Consider the following 18997-nt stretch of genomic DNA (forward strand, 5'->3'; position numbering starts at 1 on the left):
CAGCTCCTTTACCGACCCCACAGCCTTGTCTGACGGTGGCTCTCTATGAGCGCATCAGGGCCCTGCTTCCAGAACTTCTGGAAGGATTGCTGCGCCAGTCTGCTTCGGTGTCGGGGGTGCTTGCGCCTTCTGTACCGTCTGCTGCAGCGGCATCTGGCCCTTCGCCTGTGGTGAGGTCCCCGACCTCGGTGCCGCCTGCCATCCATGCCGAATCCCCTACAACGTCGGTGGACAAAGCTTCACCAGAGTCCAGACGGGCGTTGACTTCTCGGCACCGCCATCGAGGATGTCGTTCCTCGGCATCGAGGCAGGCTCAGTTTCGGACTGCTCTGAGAGATGTCTTGTCCGATACTGAAGATGAGCGTTCGTGGGAGGAAGAGGAAGATTCCAGGTACTTTTCTTCTGACAAGTCCTATGGGATTCCCTCTGAACTTACCCCTCCACCAGAAAGGAGACTTTCTCCACCGGAGAGTCTATCCTTTACCTCCTTTGTCCGGGAAATGACTGCGGCTATTCCTTTCCCTATGGAGGTTGAGGATGAGCCCAGGGCTGAGATGCTCGAGGTCCTGGACTATCCTTCTCCGCCTAGAGAGGTTGCAACGGCTCCTTTGCATGATGTACTGAAGGAAGTCCTTATGCAAAACTGGCTGTTCCCTCTGTCTAATCCCGTGATCCCGAAAAAAACTGAATCCCAATATCGGATCCACTGTGAGCCTGGATTGATGAGGTCTCACAATTTCATGGTGGTGAACTCCGCCCTCAAAAGAGCCAAGAGCACTAGGGACTATGCCTCGGCACCCCTAGGCAGAGAATCTAGAACCTTGGACTCTTTTGGGAGGAAGACGTATCAGGCCGCTGTGCTCGCTGCCAAGATCCAGACATCCCAGCTCTTCACAAGTGTCCACTTGCAGAACTCGGTGAGGCAATTGTCCAGCTTGGTTGATGCACTCCCTCCGGAGCAGGTCAAGCCTTTTCGCCAGGTGGTCAGGCAGCAGAAGGCGTGTCATAAATTTCTGGCCAGGGGTACGTTCGACACTTTTGATGTAGCATCCAGGATCGCTGCCCAAGGTATAGTGATGCACAGACTCTCATGGCTGCGTGTCTCTGACCTGGATCAGTCGGTCCAGCAGCGGATGGCGGATGTTCCTTGCCAGGGGGATAACCTTTTTGGGGAGAAAGTAGAGGAACTTGTTGACCAGATCAAGAAGCACAATGATGCTATGGATTCTCTCTCCCGCCGGGCGTCTTCTGCTACTACCTCCTCATCTAGGAGGTTTTTTGGAGGGAAGAGGAGTGCTCCCTATTCCTATGCTAGGCATAGGTACACTTCTGCTTCTCGGCAGCCTTCCCAGGCTCAGTCCCAGCGTGCTCGTTCTCTTCAACAGCATGCGCCGAAGGCCACTGCGGCTCCCCAGCAAAAGCAAGGGACGGGCTTTTGACTGGCTCCAGTTCAGCTTATCCTCTGTAAATGTGTCCGTACTGGACGACTTGCCGGTTGGGGGGAGGTTGATATTTTTTCACCAACCGTTGGGTTCTTCAAATTCTCCAGTTAGGATACACCCTCAATCTGGAATCCAAGCCTCCAAATTGCCCACCGGGAGCTCAGTCCTACAGCTCCCAGCACAAGTAGGTACTTGCAGAGGAACTCTCCACCTTTCTACAGACCCAAGCAGTCGAACCCGTTCCACCAGGGGAAGAAGGGCTCGGATTCTATTCCAGGTACTTCCTAGTGCAAAAGAAAACAGGGGAGATGCGTCCCATCCTAGACCTAAGGGCCCTGAACAAATTTCTTTTTCGAGAATAGTTCAGGATGGTTTCCGTGGGCACCCTTCTTCCCATGATTCAGGAAAACGATTGGCTATGCTCTCTGGACTTAAAGGATGCTTACTCACACATCTCGATACTTCCAGTTCACAGGAAGTATCTTTGATTTTGGCTGGAAACACAGCACTTTCAGTACCGTGTACTGCCTTTTGGCCTGGCGTCTGCGCCCAGAGTGTTTACAAAATGCCTAGCTGTAGTCACAGCGTCGCTACGCAGTGTCATCATGGAGAGCGCTCCCGGTACAATCAAGAAACAAATGTCCACCAGCAACTTCAATTTTAAGGCTTTTATTCCATGCAGGTTTCTTGTAGACCTGATACACAGTTCCAACAGCAGCATTCACCTTCAGTCTTAAGCACATGTAAGCCACCTGAAAGTGTGTGGCAAATAGTCTCCTTTAAGCAGTAGGCTATCAGCACATATCAAGGTTCAATACAGGTTCAAAGTCCGCTCCAGCCTGGGCTCTTTATCCAGTGCACAATAAACAGTAGTTCAACTCCAAATAGAAGCAGTTCTTTCAATTCATCATCACGGTTAAATCACAAAGCAGCAGTTTCTACCTTCTACTCTCTTTACCTTCAGGAGAGTTCAATACTTTAGGGACGACTCATACCCAAGGGATTTCACCCTGCATTAGCTTCACTGGTAAATTCAATACTTTAGGGACCTCCCTTACCCAAGGATTTTCAGCCTGCAAATACTTTTGGGACTTCCTCACACCCAAGAGATTTCAGCCTGCTTCAGTACTTTAGGGACCTCTCTTACCCAGGGGTTTTCAGCCTGCAACTGCTTCTCTCTTCTGGGACTCCTTCCCACCTGCCTAATCAATCTCTGGCGTCTGCTCTCACAACCAATCATTCTCCTTCCATTAGCTTCCCCCACACCCATACCAGCTGAGTTGAGCATTAGACTAATGATGAGCTCCTGCACACAGGGTTTCCTATCTCTCTTTCCCCCTAGTGGCAGCCAATCTACACGTCCTGCCAGCTTACACCCATGTCTTCCCCTATTGCAGCTATGAGACCAGTCTGGGTTCCTCATCTCACCCCCTGGCTCCTTGCCTGCAATGCCTTCTGGGACTTGTATTTCAAACTGACACTGCCTTAACCCAGCTATCCTGGATGTGACTTTATCACAGCAGACTTGGAGTGCATGTGTTTCCTTATCGACGATTGGCTGGTGAAGAGCACCTCCAAGCAAGGTGCTCTGGATTCCATGCGAATGACTATTCGGGTGCTAGAGCTACTGGGGTTCATCATCAGTTATCCCAAGTCCAATCTCACCGCAGTCCAAAAATTGGAATTCATTGGAGCTCTGCTGGACACTCAGACAACTCGAGCTTATCTTCCCAAGGCAAGGGCGGAAAACCTTCTGTCCCTGGTATCCATGGTTCGAGCGTCTCAGCAGGTCACGACTCGGCAGACGTTGAGACTTCTGGGGCACGTGGCATCCACAGTGCATGTAACACCCATGGCACGCCTACATATGAGATCAGCTCAATGGACCCTAGCTTCCCAGTGGTTTCAAGCTGCGGGGGATCTAAAGGATGTAATCCAACTGTCCACCGAATTTCAAAATTCTCTTCAGTGGTGAACAATTCGATCCAATTTGACCATGGGGTGACCATTCCAAGTTCCTCAGCCACGAAAAGTGCTGACGACGGATGCATCTCTCCTGGGGTGGGGGGCTCATGTAGATGGGCTCCACAATCTGGGAGCCTGGTCCTTTCAGGAAAGAGGTCTGCAGATCAACCTCCTGGAATTAAGAGCGATCTGTAATGTTCTAAAGGCTTTCAGAGATCGGCTGTCCAACCTTAATTCAGACAGACAATCAGGTTGCCATGTTGTACACCAACAAGCAGGGGTTCACCGGATCTCACCCTCTGTGTCAGAAAGCCGTCAAGATGTAGCTTTGGGCTCGCTGTCAAGGCATGTTTCTCTAAGCCACTTATCTGGCAGGCATAAATAACAGTCTGGCCGACAGGTTGAGCAGGGTAATGCAACCTCACGAGTGATCACTGACCATGGGCGTAGTCCGCAGGACCTTCCGAGCGTGGGGCACCCCCTCGGTGAATCTTTTTGCTACTCAGATCAATCACAAGGTCCCTCAATTCTGTTCCAGGCTTCAGACCCACGATAGACTAGCGTCAGATGCCTTTCTCCTACATTGGGGAACAGGCCTTCTGTATGCGTATCTTCCCATACCTCTAGTAGGGAAGACTTACTGAAACTCAAACAAGACTGCGGAACCATGATCCTGATTGCACCTTTCTGGCCGTGTCAGATTTGGTTCCCTCTTCTTCTGGAGTTGTCCTCCGAAGAACCGTGGAGATTGGAGTGTTTTCCAACCCTCATCACTCAGAACAAGGGGTTGCTTCTGCATCCCAGTCTCTGGCTCTCACAGCCTGGATGTTGAGAGCTTAGAATTCTCCTCCTTGGGTCTTTCAGAGGGTGTTTCCCGGGTCTTGCTTCCAGAAAAGATTCCACAAAAAAGTGCTATTCCTTCAGATGGAGGAGGTTTGCCGTCTGGTGTGACAGCAAGGCCCTAGATCCTTTTTCTTCTACACAGACCTTGCTTGAATACCTTCTACACTTGTCAGAGTCTGGTCTCAAGACCAACTCCGTAAGAGTTCACCTTAGTGTGATTAGTGCTTATCATTGCAGTGTAGAGGGTAAGCCTATCTCTGGACAGCCTTTAGTTGTTCGCTTCATGAGAGGTTTGCTTTTGTCAAAGCCCCCTTTCAAACCTCCGCCAGTGTCATGGGATCTCAATGTCGTTCTCACCCAGCTGATGAAAGCTCCTTTTGAGCCACTGAATTCCTGCCATCTGAAGTACTTGACCTGGAAGGTCATTTTCTTGGTAGTGGTTACTTCAGCTCGTAGGGTCAGTGAGCTTCAAGCCTTAGCAGTACATGCACCTTATATCAAATTTCATCACAACAGAGTAGTCCTCTGCAAGCACCCTAAGTTCCTGCCAAAGGTAGTGTCGGAAACCTCTCATGAAGCTAACAACTAAAAGCTGACTACTTCCGCAACAAGGTGCAAAAGATCAACCTTGAGTTCACTACCAAGCTTCCTCTTCACCCCTCAACCCTCTTCCTCAACCAACCAACCCAGGCCTCTTTCTCCTCCTTTCCTGATATCACCGTGGAGGAAACCGCCCGCCTTCTTTCCTCCTCGAAATGCGCCACTTGTTCCTCTGATCCCATCCCCACCAACTTACTTAACACCATCTCTCATACTGTCACCCCCACCATCTGTCAAATCCTCATCCTCTCTCTCTCCACTGCAACTGTCCCTGACATCTTCAAGCACGCCGTAGTCACATCTCTCCTCAAAAAACCATCACTTGACCCTACTTGTCCCTCCAACTACCGCCCCATCTCCCTCCTACCCTTCCTCTCCAAAATACTTGAGCGTGCTGTTCACAGCCGCTGCCTTGATTTTCTCTCCTCTCATGCCATCTTCGATCCGCTTCAATCCGGTTTTCGCCCTCTACACTCGACAGAAATGGCACTCTCTAAAGTCTATAATGACCTGTTCCTTGCCAAATCCAGAGGCCACTACTCCATCCTCATCCTCCTTGATCTATCCGCCGCTTTTGACACTGTCAATCATGATTTACTTCTTGCCACACTGTCCTCATTTGGGTTCCAGGGTTTTGTCCTCTCCTGGTTCTCCTCCTATATCTCCCACCGCACCTTCAGAGTACACTCTCATGGATCTTCCTCCACCCCCATCCCGCTCTCTGTTGGAGTACCCCAGGGATCTGTCCTTGGTCCCCTTCTTTTTTCAATCTACACCTCTTCCATGGGCTCACTGATCTCATCTCATGGTTTCCAGTATCATCTTTATGCTGATGACACCCAGCTGTATCTCTCCACAGCAGACATCACCGCGGAGACCCAGGCCAAGGTATCGGCCTGCTTATCTGACACTGCTGCATGGATGTCCAACCGCCACCTGAAACTGAACATGTCCAAGACCGAGCTTATCGTCTTTCCACCAAAACCCACTTCTCCTCTTCCTTCACTCTCTATCTCAGTTGATGGCACCCTCATCCTCCCCGTCTCATCTGCCCGCAACCTCGGAGTAATCTTCGACTCCTCCCTCTCCTTCTCTGCGCATATCCAGCAGATAGCTAAGACCTGTCTCTTCTTTCTCTTTAACATCAGCAAAATTTGCCCTTTCCTTTCAGAGCACACCACCCGTACTCTCGTCCACGCTCTCATTACCTCTCGCCTTGACTACTGCAACCTACTCCTCACTGGCCTCCCACTTAGCCATCTATCCCCCCTTCAATCCGTTCAGAACTCTGCTGCACGTCTTATATTCCGCCTGAACCGATATACTCATATCAACCCTCTCCTCAGGTCACTTCACTGGCTTCCAATCAGATACTGCATACAGTTCAAGCTTCTCCTTCTTACCTACAAATGCACTCAGTCTGCAGCCCCTCATTACCTCTCTACTCTCATTTCCCCTTACGTTCCCGCCCATAACCTCCGCTCACAGGACAAATCCCTTCTCTCAGTACCCTTCTCCACCACTGCCAACTCCAGGCTTCACTCATTCTGCCTCGCCTCACCCTATGCTTGGAATAAACTTCCTGAGCCCTTACGCCAAGCCCCCTCCCTACCCATCTTCAAATCTTTGCTGAAAGCCCACCTCTTCAATGTTGCTTTTGACACCTAACCTTTATACCTTTCAGGAAATCTAGACTGCCCCAATTTGACTGCCTCTATTTGACTGACTGTATATTTGTCCTTTAGATTGTAAGCTCCTGTGAGCAGGGACTGTCGTTCTATGTTAAATTGTACAGCGCTGCGTAACCCTAGTAACGCTTTAGAAATGTCAAGTAGTAGTAGTAGTAGTAGTTCCATCTGAACCAGTCAATTGTCTTGCCAACTTTCTTTCCCCATCCTCATACCCACCCTGGCAAAAGCAGTTTGCACACCTTGGACTGCAAGAGAGCATTGGCCTTTTACGTGGAGCGGACAAAGCTCTATAGACAGTCCGCCCAGCTGTTTGTTTCTTTCGATCCCAACAGGAGGGGAGTCGCCATCGGAAAACGCACAATCTCAAACTGGCTAGCAGATTGTATTTTCTTCACTTATGCCCAAGCTGGATTGACTCTAGAGGGCCATGTCACGGCTCACAATGCAAGAGCCATGGCTGCGTCTGTGACTCACTTAAAGTCAGCCTCCATTGAAGAGATTTGCAAGGCTGCAACGTGGTCATCAGTCCACACATTCATATCTCACTACTGCCTTCAGCAGGATACCTGACGCGACAGTCAGATCTGCTCGGGGTTTAGAATCCAGCTTCCCCCCTAGACCCATTTTTGTTCTGTTCCAGGCTGCACTGTCTGTTAGTTGTTTATGTTTTCAGGTCAATCAAAGTTATGTCCTCGCCATTGCGAGGCCCAATTGACCAATGTTCGCTGTTTTGAGTGAGCCTGGTTGCTAGGGATACCCCACATGTGAGAACAAGCAGCCTGCTTGTCCTCGGAGAAAGCGAAGGTACTTACCTGTAGCAGGTATTCTCCGAGGACAGCAGGCTGATTGTTCTCACAAACCCACTCACCTCTCTTTTGGAGTTGTTATTTGTTTCTTTTTATGCTTTTGATTTAACTGAGGAATGCGTTCACGTGGCGGGGGGGGGGGGGGGGGAATCGGTCTGCGCGCTGCACGCGCACCAGAAGACTCTGGCAAAACTTTTTTATATTTTGCTTGCAAAATGCCAATTCCTGGGCCAATGCGGACTTCGACCCAGATGTGAGAACAATCAGCCTGCTGTCCTCGGAGAATACCTGCTACAGGTAAGTATCTTTGTTTTATCTCTTCCTCCTTGTTTTTTTAGCCCATACTGTCCTGGTCCTGGTCCTCATACACATTCTACCATCCTGACTGTAATCTTTATGCCCTCTGCTGCCCCCATTAAGAAAACTTTGTAGTATTAGAAAATATTTTTCATTTGACCTATTTAGGACAACAGTAGAAACTTGAATTTTGTTCGCTATGGATTACTGCAACTTTCTTTATGTTGGCTGCTCTGTGAAACTACAAGAGTGCCTCCAGACTCTTGAAAATACTGAAGCTAGGTTAGTATGCCAGGCTTGAAATATTTGATAGAGCAAGTCATCTGCTGTCCAAACTCCATTGGCTTCCTATACAAGCTTGTATCTTTTTTAAGTCTATTCATTGGTATTTAGATCTACCATACGCACTCAAATATAAGCCAAGAACTTTTGGCTAAAAAGTTTTCAAAATTAAATCTTGGTTTATATTCAGGCCTGCCCTCCCCCCCCCCCCCCCCCCCCCCAATGGCATCCATCATTCCTGCCATTCCTTCTCTTCTCCAAGGTATCCTGCCTTGGCCGTTTCTGCACATTCCACTCACTTCCTCCTTCCCATTGTACAGACGAAGCCCCCTCCCCATGGCCTACTTTACAGCCCTAGTGGTCCAGTGGTGAGCTGGGGCAGAAGCGATCACCCTACACTCCTACCCATGCAGTCTCGTGAGATTGCCACTGGAACTCGCAGCAGCCATATTCGGGACAGAGACCGCATGAATAGGAGCGTAGGGGGATTCCTGCTATCCTAGCTCACCGCTGGACCACCAAGGCTGTAGGGTAGGCCTATGGTGGGTCTGTGAAGGGGGCTTCATCTGTATAATGGAAGGAAGTGAGTGAGTGGGAGTTTCTAATTCAGGGGTGGGCTGGAGGAGGAGCCGGCCATGGCAGGACACTTCAGGAAAGGGAGGGAACAGCAGGAATGCCATATTACTACTACTACTACTCAACATTTCTAAAGTGCTACCAGACTTACGCAGCGCTATACAGTCAAACATGAAGAGAGAGACGGTCCCTGCTCAAAAGAGCTTACAATCTAAAGGACATAACAATCAACTTAGGACAGCATAGTACATCTGATTACACAATAGTTCATAGATAGATTAATAGATCTAAACAGCTAAAAACAATTAAGGTATGCAAATGCATAATACAGACAGATTGGTAGTGGTATTGAATAGAGGAGTAATGGTAAGGTTAAGTGCCAAAAGCAGAGTCGAAAAGATGGGCTTTGAGCAAGGATTTGAAGATGGGTAGAGATGGGGCCTGACGTATCAGTTCAGGAAGTCTATTCCAGGCAAAAGATGAAGCGAGGCAGAAAGGGCGGAGTCTGGAGTTAGCGGAGGTGGAGAAGGGAGCAGAAAGGAGGGATTTGTCCAGTGAGCGGAGGTTCCGGGTAGGAATGTAGGGAGAGATGAGGGTGGAGAGGTAAGGAGGTGCAGCAGAGTGAAAGCATTTGTAGGTTAGTAGGAGAAGCTTGAATTGTATGCGGTAACAGATCGGAAGCCAGTGAAGTGACTTCAGGAGAGGGCTGATGTGAGCATATCGGCTCTGGCGGAAAATAAGACGTGCTGCAGAATTCTGAACAGATTGAAGGGGGGGGGATAATGGCCAAGTGGGAGGCCAGTGAGGAGCAGGTTGCAGTAATCTAGGCGAGAGGTAATAAGAGTGTAGATGAGGGTGCATGTGGTGTGCTCTGAGAGGAAAGGACGAATTTTGTTGATGTTAAAGAGAAAGAAGCGACAGGTTTTGGCCATCTGCTGGATATGAGCAGAGAAGGAGAGGGAAAAATCAAAGATGACTCCTAGGTTGCGAGCAGATGAGACAGAGAGGATGAGGGAGGGTGCCATCTACTGAAATAGAGAATGGGGGGAGAGGCGAGGTGGGTTTGGGGGGAAAGACAATAAGCTCAGTTTTGGCCATATTCAGTTTAAGGTGGCGGTGTGACATCCAGGCAGCTATGTCGGTCAAGCAGGCTGAAACTTTGGCTTGGGTTTCAGCAGTAATGTCAGGTGTGAAGAGGTAGAGCTGGGTGTCGTCAGCATAAAGATGGTATTGGTGTTATGACCTGGGAGGTGTGAGCCCTTGTGCCCCGACTGAGCACAGCGAAGATGGAGTGACACCGCACTCGGTCAGGCAGCCAGACAACACCTAGCTTCACCTGGGAAGCGACCGCCGTTCCCTGGGAGTTGAGCCCCCAGGTGCAGGCGGCCACCAGGACTTCCGGAACCGGCGGGGTTGCACTACCACTGACCAGACATGTGGGCAAACAAACACAGTCCAGGAGCCCGTAATCAGCAGAGCAAAGAATAGTCATGAAACAGTCCAAGGTCAAGGCAGGCAGCAACACAACGCATAGTCCAGGAACAAGCCAAGGTCAGGAACACAGGAACTGAAGACAAGGAGCACCGGCGTGGACCTCAAACACAATTGAGGCCGAAGCAACGAAGGACTGGCGGCAGGGCTTTAAATAGTGTAGGAATCAGTCTCAAACATGTGCAGCTGATCCAAGATGGCTGCCCCCATCAGTAGAGTAGCACAACGCCCAAATATGGGCTTCCTTCCTGTTCTCGTATACAAGATGGCTGCCCCCTCCTGAACTAGCCAAGATGGCTGCTGTCCTTGATCCATCCAAGATGACGGTTGCCAGAAATAGGAAACAGAAACAGACCCATCCTGGAGAAACCACATCCAAAAAAGCCAGCTATCTCTGCCGGACCGCAGCTCGCCGGCGAATCGGCCGCGCAGGCCTGGAATCAGGTGAGGAACGTAACAATTGGAAACCGTGAGATGAGATCAGAGAGCCCAGGGAAGAAGTGTAAATGGAAAAAAGAAGGGGTCCAAGGACAGATCCCTGAGGTACTCCAACTGAGAGTGGGATAGGGGTGGAGGATGATCCACCAGAATATACTCTGAAGGTACGGTGGGAGAGATAAGAGGAGAACCATGAAATCGAAATGAGAACAGTGTGGCAAGAAGATTGACTGTGTCAAAAGCAGTGGATAGATCGAGGAGGATAAAGGATGGAGTAATGGCCTTTGGATTTGGCGAGGAATAGATCATTACAGACTTTAGTGAGCGCTGTTTCAGTCGAATGTAGAGGGCGAAAGCCGGATTGAAGCGGATCAAGGATAGCACGAGAGGAAAGAAAATCAAGGCAGCGGCTGTGAACGGCACGCTCAAGTAACTTGGAGAGGAAGGGTAAGAGGGAGATGGGACGGTAGTTGGAAGGACAGGAGGGGTCTAATGACGGTTTTTTGAGGAGCGGTGTGACTACAGCATGTTTGAAGGTGTCAGGGACAGTTGCGGTGGAAAGAGAGGTTGAGGATGTGACAGATAGAGGGGTTGATAGTGGGAGAAATGGAGTTAAGTAAGTTGGAGGGAATGGGATCAGAGGGACAGTGGGATGGAGGAAAGTAAGGAGGGAGAGAACTGCTTGAATATAAACCATTGGTTTATATTCAAGTTAACATTTCCCCTCCTCCCCCCCCCCCCCTTTTTTTTAAGGGAGAAATGTTATCTTGGTTTATATTTGGATGGGTTTATATTCAAATATGTACAATATTTATGGACAGATTCTCCATGATATAAATAGTTTACTACACAATAATGGCCAATTGATCTTACTACTACTACTACTATTTAGCATTTCTGTAGCGCTACAAGGCATACGCAGCGCTGCACAAACATAGAAGAAAGACAGTCCCTGCTCAAAGAGCTTACAATCTAATAGACAAAAAATAATGTAATCAAATCAATTAATGTGTACAGGAAGGAGGAGAGGAGGGTAGGTGGAGGCGAGTGGTTACAAGTGGTTACGAGTCAAAATCAATGTTAAAGAGGTGGGCTTTCAGTCTAGATTTAAAGGTGGCCAAGGACGGGGCAAGACATAGGGGCTCAGGAAGTTTATTCCAGGCGTAGGGTGCAGCGAGACAGAAGGCGCGAAGTCTGGAGTTGGCAGTAGTGGAGAAGGGAACAGATAAGAAGGATTTATCCATGGAGCGGAGTGCACGGGAAGGGGTGTAGGGAAGGACGAGTGTAGAGAGATACTGGGGAGCAGCAGAGTGAGTACATTTATAGGTTAGTAGAAGAAGTTTGAACAGGATACGAAAACGGATAGGGAGCCAGTGAAGCGACTTGAGGAGAGGGGTAGTATGAGTAAAGCGACCCTGGCGGAAGACAAGACGGGCAGCAGAGTTTTGAACCGATTGGAGAGGGGAGAGGTGACTAAGTGGGAGGCCAGCAAGAAGCAGATTGCAGTAGTCTAAACGAGAGGTGACAAGGGTGTGGATGAGGGTTTTGGTAGAGTGCTCAGAAAGAAATTGGCGGATTTTACGGATGTTGTAAAGAAAGAAACGACAGGTCTTGGCGATGTGCTGGATATGAGCAGAGAAGGAGAGAGAAGAGTCAAAGATGACCCCAAGGTTTCGAGCTGAGGAGACAGGGAGAATGAGAGAGCCATCAACAGAAATAGAAAACGGGGTAGTGGGGAGGTGGGTTTGGGGGGAAAATGAGAAGCTCGGTTTTGGTCATGTTTAATTTCAGGTGGCGTTGAGACATCCAGACAGCAATGTCAGACAAGCACGCTGAAACTTTTCCTTAGCTAAAGCTATTAAAACACAAAAGAATAGCCACTTTGAGGTTAACAACCAGGTACCTTTATATGAAATTCCCTTCCTGTCGATATTAGATTAGAAACTCAGTATTTACATTTCTAGAATAAACTGAGATTACCTATTTGAAACATTATTTTAACTTGCTAATTAGATTAGTATCTACTTTTATTTTGTTCTTGACTTACTTGTATTTTACCTTTTTAATTTACCTTATTGTACTTCTTAGTAATGCCTAATTTCTTTGTTTGATCCACAGCCAGTTATTGGTAATTTGTGGAATATAAGTATATGTGTATTGCATTGTTATTGTATGCCAAATAACCCAAGTTTGCATTGGATTCAGAAATGGCTTTCACTTCTTTTTTTTTTGTTGTTGTTGTTACATTTGTACCCCGCGCTTTCCCACTCATGGCAGGCTCAGTGCGGCTTACATGGGGCAATGGAGGGTTAAGTGACTTGCTCAGAGTCACAAGGAGCTGCCTGTGCCTGAAGTGGGATTCAAACTCAGTTCCTCAGTTCCCCAGGACCAAAGTCCAGCACCCTAACCACTAGGCCACTCCTCCACTCTTGTCCAAGTCCCCTCTCAGTATTACTCCTTACCTTATACCACTCCCAATATTGATCCCCTTCTAATCTCCCCACTCCAGTACTGATTTCCTCCTCCTTTCCATGCTCCTGGAATCAATCCCCTCCTCACCCATTCCCCTGCAGTTTATCCCCTTTCAGTATTCAACTTCTCTCCCTCCACCCAAACCTTCAGATGACCCCAGCACACTTGTCCAACTTTTGTATTGTTACAAACCCTATGAGAGAACTGTTGTCATCACAACAGAATTTACTGTCTCCTTTAACAATAGCTAAACTACCCTGTACCAGGCAGTATACCTTTAGCTGCTTTGAATGCAATTCCCTTGCTATCTATACCAAAAAAAAAAAAATTACAACCTTGTTGTTGAATCATCTTGTTTACTCTCAGAGGGAGCTGACTGGCAGACTGAAATTTGCTTCTAGCCAAAATTTTTATTTCACAGGATGTAGTTGTTTATGAAGTTCTGCTTTTTTGGTTGTTTTTATGAATATTCACTATAGATCAAACGTATGCATATTCTTTTTATGGAATGTGCTCTCTGTGGCTTTGGAATTTGTGGGAAATCAAATAAAATAAATGGGGAAAACCCCCCACCATTCACAGCTTGTTTGCCTCCTACTGTTGGTTGGCCCCTTTCTCCTCCTCCTTGTGTCAGCTAGCAATGAGCAGTTTAGAATGGCTGGATTGGAGTAAGCAGCTGTTAGATATGCTTCACCCCTTGCTCCGCTCAGGGCTGGTGCTAGGGTTTCTGGCGCCCCCCTGCAGACTATCATTTGGCGCCCCCCCCCCCCCCATCTCCTTTCTCTCTTCTCCCACCCTGCCCCTGTCCAGCGATTCTCCTTCGCCCCCATCCCCCTCCAATTTATGGCCACCTGCTCGCCCTCTTCTCCCCCTAACATCCCCCTTTTTCTTCTTGCCACCCTGCGTGGCTTAAGTCTTTTTAAATTTACCTCTGTCCCAGCGGCTGCATTATTTCAAAGCCCTGCCCATCTATAGCCTTCGTGAGTTCGTTCCCGCAGAGTCCCACCCTGGAGGAAATGACATCAGAAGGCAGGACTCTGCGGGAACGAACTCACAAGGGGAGGGAAGGCTAGAGACGAGCAGGGCTTTGAAATGATGCAGCCGCTGGGACAGAGGTAAATAAAAGATTTAAACCCCCAAGGGCGGCGCGGTATGGCAGCGCAGCGCTGCAGCGGCACCCTTGAAGGCAGGCGCCCCCTGCGGTGCTTACCCCGCTTACCGGGTTTGACCGGCCCTGGCTCCCCTCCCCTTTCCTCTGTGGTACTGAGAGAAGGGGTAGGATTTGCAAAGGACACAGTAGTGTCTGCTGGTTCATATTTATTTCTACTGGCAGCACATGAACTTCATCTTGGCACACACTGAAGGGTAAGGAATGAGAATGAGCAGCGCTGTGTGAAGTGCTTTATCTGACCTGAACCACTGCACTCCTGCTGCTATGTGTTCTTTTTCCAGCAGCACCAAATTTGGGACATTGTCAAGTTAAAGAAGGGAAAAGGAGTAGTGTATCCAGCAAGGCTCTTCCATAATACAAAAGCAGGACAATTGATGGAGAAAATAAAACTTTAATTCTTCAAGAGACCCAAACATTTTACTTCTCGCACTGCTGTATTTTCGAGTCCTGCATAGACTCCGGTTTTTGTTAGGATTGTGTCTTTCTAAAGATGTTTTTCCAGTGATTACTATTGGCTATACTCCTCAGTGAGCCTTTAAGACAGACCCCTGATATAGGCTGTGTTGCGGAAACACAGTGCTGTGTCGGGTCTCTTGAAGAATTAAAGTTTATGTTCTCCATCAATTGTCTTGCTGTTGTATTACGGAAGTGCCTTGCTGGTTACACTACTCCTTTTCCCTGCGCTTCTATCGTAGTGCATTACGGTTCTCCGCTTTTGTGGTGCTCTCTCCAATTTAAAGCAGGATATGGTCTGCATGTGCCAGTGCCTAGCAGGTATCTCTGGTTTTTAATAGTGGCAGAACCAAGTGGTTTCACTTATAAAATGATTACCTTAAAACATAAGTATTGCATAAAGTGGGGGTTTCTCACGCCATGCAGCCCTAGAGGCTTTGAAAATATCCTTTTCATTAAAAGTTTTATATATAAATTTGATATTCAGCTAATGACAGGTTTCGTTAGAAAAGAGCTTCCCAAACTGTGAGTCAGGAAGCCAAATGGGGCCACAGAAACCACATTTGTGGTCGCAACCTTGTGGGCATTCCATGGGTGTATCATTATTCTGCTCCTCCAGGGGTCACACTATTTTATTGTGCTGCAATCATAGAATCACAGCCACAATAAGATTGACAAGCACTGGATCAGAGTCTGCCACCCTGAGGAAGGCTCATGATAACACAGAAACCCTTGATAAAGCTGTTCGAAGCTGACGAGTCAGAGAAACTTAATGAATTCTTTGTAAACCTGGAGGATGTAATGGGGCAGTTCTACAAACTGAAGAGTAGCAAATCTCCTGGACCGGATGTTATTCATCCCAGAGTAATGATAGAACTGAAAAATGAGCTTGCGGAGCTATTGTTAGAAATATGTAAGTTATCCTTAAAATCGAGCGTGGTACCGGAAGATTGGAGGGTGGCCAATGTAACGTCGATTTTTAAAAAAGGTTCCAGAGGAGATCCGGGAAATTATAGACCGGTGAGTCTGATATCGGTGCCGGGCAAAATGGTAGAGACTATTATTAAGAACAAAATTACAGAGCATATTCAAAAGCATGGATTAATGAGACAAAGTCAACATGGATTTAGTGAAGGGAAATCTTGCCTCACCAATCTACTACATTTCTTTGAAGGGGTGAACAAACATGTGGATAAAGGGGAGCCGGTTGATATTGTGTATCTGGATTTTCAGAAGGCGTTTGACAAAGTACCTCATGAAAGACTCCAGAGGAAATTGGAGAGTCATGGGATAGGAGGTAGTGTTCTATTGTGGATTAAAAACTGGTTAAAAGATAGAAAACGGAGAGTAGGGTTAAATGGTCAGTATCCTCAATGGAGAAGGGTAGTTAGTGGGGTTCCCCAGGGCTCTGTGCTGGGACCGCTGCTTTTTAACATATTTCTAAATGACCTAGAGATGGGAGTAACTAGTGAGGTAATTAAATTTGCTGATGACACAAAGTTATTCAAAGTCGTTAAATCGCGGGAGGATTGTGAAAAATTACAAGAGGACCTTACGAGACTGGCAGACTGGGCGTCTAAATGGCAGATGACGTTTAATATGAGCAAGTGCAAAGTGATGCATGTGGGAAAGAAAAACCCGAATTATAGCTACGTCATGCAAGGTTCCACATTAGGAGTTACAGACCAAGAAAGGGATCTAGGTGTCGTCGTTGATGAAACGTTGAAACCTTCTGCTCATTGTGCTGCTGCGGCTAAGAAAGCAAATAGAATGTTAGGTAATATTAGGAAAGGAATGGAAAACAAAAATGAGGATGTTATAATGCCTTTGTATTACTTCATGGTGCGACCGCACCTCGAATATTGTGTTCAATTCTGGTCGCTGCATCTCAAAAAAGATATAGTGGAATTAGAAAAGGTGCAGAGAAGGGTGACAAAAATGATAAAGGGGATGGGATGACTTTCCTATGAGGAAAGGCTAAAGCGGCTAGGGCTCTTCAGCTTGGAGAAAAGGCGGCTGAGGGGAGATATGAGAGAGGTCTATAAAATAATGAGTGGAGTTGAATGGGTAGATGTGAAGCGTCTGTTCACGCTTTCCAAAAATACTAGGACTAGGGAGCATGCGATGAAACTACAATGTAGTAAATTTAAAACGAATTGGAGAAAATGTTTCTTCACGCAACGTGTAATTAAACTCTGGAATTCATTGCCAGAAAATGTGGTAAAGGCGGTTAGCTTAGTTGAGTTTTAAAAAGGTTTGGCCGGCTTCCTAAAGGAAAAGTCCATAGACCGTTATTAAATGGACTTGGGGAAAATCCACTATTTCTGGGATAAGCAGTATAAAATGTTTTGTATATTTTTGGGATCTTGCTGGGTATTTGTGACCTGGATTGGCCACTGTTGGAAACAGGATGCTGGGCTCGATGGATCTTTGGTGTTTCCCAGTATGGCAGTACTTATGTACTTATGATGGTTGCCCTGTGTGGCACAACAGCATCAAATGGGTTATAATTGGGACTTCTATTCTTAGGTAATTATAAATTTCATATGTAGGTTTTTATTTTTCAACTAATTAGGGGTTCTATGAGAGTACAAAAATCAAGTTTTGTCACTTAAGATTTGTCAGCACAGAAAAGGCACAAAAGCTGAGTGAAGGATAGAAGTTAAGTTGGGGAGGAGTATGAGAGTACTAGGGGAAGTTGTGGAGTTTTGGCTTTTTTTTCCTTCTTTTTTTGGTGTTTATCCAAAAATCACCTATTTAATTTTTTTTTTTGCATCAATTTTATCAGTGTTTATTGATTAAAACCTAAAATCAAAAGTCAGGGCTGAGTTAATCCCAGACATTCCCTCCGGCATTGAATATCTAGGTTAGTGCGGCACACTTAAATGGTTAGCGGACTGAATATTCCCGTTAACCAGTTGTGCTGGCTCTGCCCATGCTCCACCCCCAGACTGCCCCTAATCTAGCCGGTTAATACTTTGATGTTCAGAAGGGATAATCTTGGCGCTATCCTGTTAAGTGCTGCTGAATATCCAGGAATGGCTAGCTCAGTGAGATTTTAACAGTGCAAGAACCTCTCTTGCCTGGTTAAACTCTTTTGAATATTGACCACTTAATTATTTTCAACCTACTACTGGACCTGTATCAAATGTAAAACAACTGTTGATTTGATTTATTCATATGGTATAGCACATTTACACCTTAAGTTACTAAAGCATTTCACAATACAACAATTACAATTTGTAATTACCTTTGTAATTTAATCAGGTGACACTTTTCAATCCCTTAAAATGAACTCCCAACATAAATGTATATGCATGTTTATGTTTATTTTAAAACTTACTATACCGCTAATTCTGACTTATAGGTCTAAGTGGTTTGCAATCTAAAATATTATACAAATATAAGAAAAGGAACTCCATTTGTTGAACGGACAGAGAGACCCCAAACACACAAAAACACATACAGTCTGACCAATAGATCAATTCTACTGCTCCAAAGTACTCAGATGTCCCATCCAACCCATCGACCCCATTGGTCTACTGAGGAACGGGACAAGGAGGGCCATGGAGAAATGCCACAGTGGGACATTGTAAGCCAGTCTAAAACATTACGTTTTTAAAAAAGTTTTAAACTTAGCAAAACACAGTTCATGTTATAAAATATGTCAGACAATTTTCATTAGCCAAAAGAATGAACAAAGCAGTTCTCCAACTGATCAGTCTGTCCATCTCATCATATTTGCCTTGTTAACTTCTGAGATAAAAGAGAATATTTGAAAGGTAGTGTAAGATTTGAGAGAGGAACATCCTGGGATTTCATTATGACTATCTATGTTATAATAATAATCATCATCATCATAATTTTATAGCACTACTAAGTGTACACAGATCTGTACAGTGATGTGTGTTTATGTGTGGTATTTTATATTGTTTTATTATGCTTTTTATGCATGTTTCATTGTTATCCACTTAGTTTAAAGCAGAATATAAATATGATAAATAAATAAGGATTCAGGTACAATATGTCTGCACCACAGAGAACTTAGTTGTGAAGGGCAGTTCTATAATAGGGTGCCTGGTAGGAGTCTATTCTGTAAAACAGGAGTTCTTAACCCAGTTGTCAGGGCACACTGTGTCAGTCTGGTTTTTAAAATATCCACCATGAATATACATGAGATAAATGTGCATGTGTTGCCTCCATTGTATCAGATATATCTCATGTATATTCATTGTGGGTATCCTGTAAACCTGACTGACTGGATGTGTCCGAAAGACTGGGTTGAGACCCCCTACTATATTGGAACATAGGTGCTTACTTTCCTTTATAGATTGCTAAGATAACCAGATATATACACATTTAAGTGTTAGTACTTGAGGGCTGCAAATACCTGCATAATTTGTAGTATTCTGTAAGTTGCACACACAAGTTTGAGCCCAGTCTTTGCCCATGTGTAAATACGCGTTATGT

The 18997-nt window shown here is 46.4% G+C and overlaps 1 protein-coding gene across 1 annotated transcript in view; it reads left to right on the top strand.

Moving 5' to 3' along the window:
* MYO9A (myosin IXA) overlaps positions 1-18997 on the top strand; it is a 980547-nt gene that overhangs the window by 881803 nt on the left and 79747 nt on the right.

The sequence above is a fragment of the Microcaecilia unicolor genome, chromosome 1 (assembly GCF_901765095.1).
Source record: "Microcaecilia unicolor chromosome 1, aMicUni1.1, whole genome shotgun sequence".
NCBI classification, from domain to species: Eukaryota; Metazoa; Chordata; class Amphibia; order Gymnophiona; family Siphonopidae; genus Microcaecilia; species Microcaecilia unicolor.